Source organism: Oncorhynchus keta, unplaced genomic scaffold, assembly GCF_023373465.1.
Source record: "Oncorhynchus keta strain PuntledgeMale-10-30-2019 unplaced genomic scaffold, Oket_V2 Un_contig_9994_pilon_pilon, whole genome shotgun sequence".
Lineage (NCBI taxonomy): Eukaryota > Metazoa > Chordata > Actinopteri > Salmoniformes > Salmonidae > Oncorhynchus > Oncorhynchus keta.
In genome coordinates, this window is record NW_026290749.1 from 3,305 (window position 1) to 6,233 (window position 2,929).

General features: G+C 40.7%; 1 long non-coding RNA gene across 1 annotated transcript; it reads left to right on the forward strand.

Moving 5' to 3' along the window:
* Nucleotides 1-879: 879 nt before the first annotated feature.
* LOC127927233 (uncharacterized) lies at nt 880-2,922 on the forward strand. The gene is made up of 3 exons (XR_008126649.1): nt 880-941; nt 1,657-2,112; nt 2,417-2,922. It is a non-coding gene; the product is annotated as an uncharacterized LOC127927233 (long non-coding RNA).
* The last annotated feature ends 7 nt before the right edge of the window (nt 2,923-2,929 follow it).

Consider the following 2,929-nt stretch of genomic DNA (forward strand, 5'->3'; position numbering starts at 1 on the left):
AGTAGACCTTACAGTGAAATGCTGAATACAACAGGTGTAGTAGACCTCACAGTGAAATGCTGAATACAACAGGTGTAGTTGACCTTACAGTGAAATGCTGAATACAACAGGTGTAGTTGACCTTACAGTGAAATGCTGAATACAACAGGTGTAGTAGACCTCACAGTGAAATGCTGAATACAACAGGTGTAGTAGACCTTACACTGAAATGCTGAATACAACAGGTGTAGTAGACCTCACAGTGAAATGCTGAATACAACAGGTGTAGTAGACCTTACAGTGAAATGCTGAATACAACAGGTGTAGTAGACCTCACAGTGAAATGCTGAATACAACAGGTGTAGTTGACCTTACAGTGAAATGCTGAATACGACAGATGTAGTAGACCTTACAGTGAAATGCTGAATACAACAGGTGTAGTAGACCTTACAGTGAAATGCTGAATACAACAGGTGTAGTAGACCTCACAGTGAAATGCTGAATACAACAGGTGTAGTAGACCCTCACAGTGAAATGCTGAATATAACAGGTAGTAGACCTTACAGTGAAATGCTGAATACAACAGGTGTAGTAGCCTCACACAGTGAAATGCTTAATACAACAGGGTGAAAGAGACTCACAGTGAAATGCTGAATACAACAGGTGTAGTAGACCTCACAGTGAAATGCTGAATACAACAGTGTAGTAGACTTACAGTGAAATGCTGAATACAACAGGTGTAGACCTCACAGTGAAATGCCTAATACAACAGGTGTAGTAGACCTCACAGTGAAATGCTGAATACAACAGGTGTGGTTGACCTTACAGTGAAATGCTGAATACAACAGGTGTAGTTGACTTTACAGTGAAATACTGAATACAACAGGTGTAGTAGACCTCACAGTGAAATGCTGAATACAACAGGTGTAGTAGACCTTACACTGAAATGCTGAATACAACAGGTGTAGTAGACCTCACAGTGAAATGCTGAATACAACAGGTGTAGTAGACCTTACAGTGAAATGCTGAATACAACAGGTGTAGTAGACCACAGTGAAGCTCTGAATACAACAGGTGTAGTAGACCTGCAGTGAAATGCTGAATACAACAGGTGTAGTAGACTCACAGTGAAATGCTGAATATAACAGGTGGTAGACCTTACAGTGAAATGCTGAATACAACAGGTGTAGTAGACTCACAGTGAAATGCTTAATACAACAGGTGTAGTAGACCTACAGTGAATGCTGAATACAACAGGTGTAGTAGACCTCACAGTGAAATGCTGAATACAACAGGTGTAGTAGACCTTCCATAGAAATGCTGAATACAACAGGTGTAGTAGACCTCAGTGAAATGCTTAATACAACAGGTGTAGTAGACCTCACAGTGAAATGCTGAATACAACAGGTGTAGTAGACCTCACAGTGAAAATGCTGAATACCCAACCCATATGTAGTATGACCCTACAGTGAAATGCTTACTACAACAGGTGTAGTAGACCCTCACAGTGAAATGCTTAATACAACAGGTGTAGTAGACCTCACAGTGAAATGCTGAATACAATAGGTGTAGTAGACCCTACAGTGAAATGCTGAATACAACAGGTGTAGTAGACTACAGTGAAATGCTGAATACAACAGGTGTAGTAGACTCATAGTGAAATGCTGAATACAACAGGTGTAGTAGACCTTACAGTGAAATGCTGAATACAACAGGTGTAGTAGACCTTACAGTGAAATGCCGAATACAACAGGTGTAGTAGACCTTACAGTGAAATGCTGAATACAACAGGTGTAGTAGACCTCACAGTGAAATGCTGAATACAACAGGTGTAGTAGACCTTACAGTGAAATGCTGAATACAACAGGTGTAGTAGACCTCACAGTGAAATGCTGAATACAACAGGTGTAGTAGACCTTACAGTGAAATGCTGAATACAACAGGTGTAGTAGACCTTACAGTGAAATGCTGAATACAACAGGTGTAGTAGACCTCACAGTGAAATGCTGAATACAACAGGTGTAGTAGACCTTACAGTGAAATGCTGAATACAACAGGTGTAGTAGACCTTACAGTGAAATGCTGAATACAACAGGTGTAGTAGACCTCACAGTGAAATGCTGAATACAACAGGTGTAGTAGACCTTACAGTGAAATGCTGAATACAACAGGTGTAGTAGACCTTACAGTGAAATGCTGAATACAACAGGTGTAGTAGACCTTACAGTGAAATGCTGAATACAACAGGTGTAGTAGACCTTACAGTGAAATGCTGAATACAACAGGTGTAGTAGACCTTACAGTGAAATGCTGAATACAACAGGTGTAGTAGACCTTACAGTGAAATGCCGAATACAACAGGTGTAGTAGACCTTACAGTGAAATGCCGAATACAACAGGTGTAGTAGACCTTACAGGGAAATGCCGAATACAACAGGTGTAGTAGACCTCACAGTGAAATGCTTACTTACAAGCCCTTATTAACCAACAATGTAGTTTTAAGAAAATATTTACGAAATACATTTTTATAACAAGTATAACAATAAAAATAACAATAATGAGGCTATATACAGGGGGTATAGGTAATTTGTACATGTAGGTAGGGGTAAAGTGACTACGCATAGAGATAAACAGTGAGTAGCAGCACAAAAACAAACAAAGTCAGTGTAAATTGTCCGGGTGGTCATTTGATTACTTGTTCAGCAGTCTTATGCCTTGGGTGTAGAAGCTGTTTAAGGAGCCGTTTGGACCTAGACTCGGCCCTCCGGTACCGCTTGCCGTGCGGTAGCAGAGAGAACAGTCTGACTTGGGTGGTTGGAGTCTTTGACAATTTTTTTGGGGGGGCCTTCCTTTGACACCGCCTGGTATAGAGTTCCTGGATGGCAGGAAGTTTGATCTAGTGACGGCAACAAAGATAAGCACCATATGAATACAGTTGGACTTGACTACA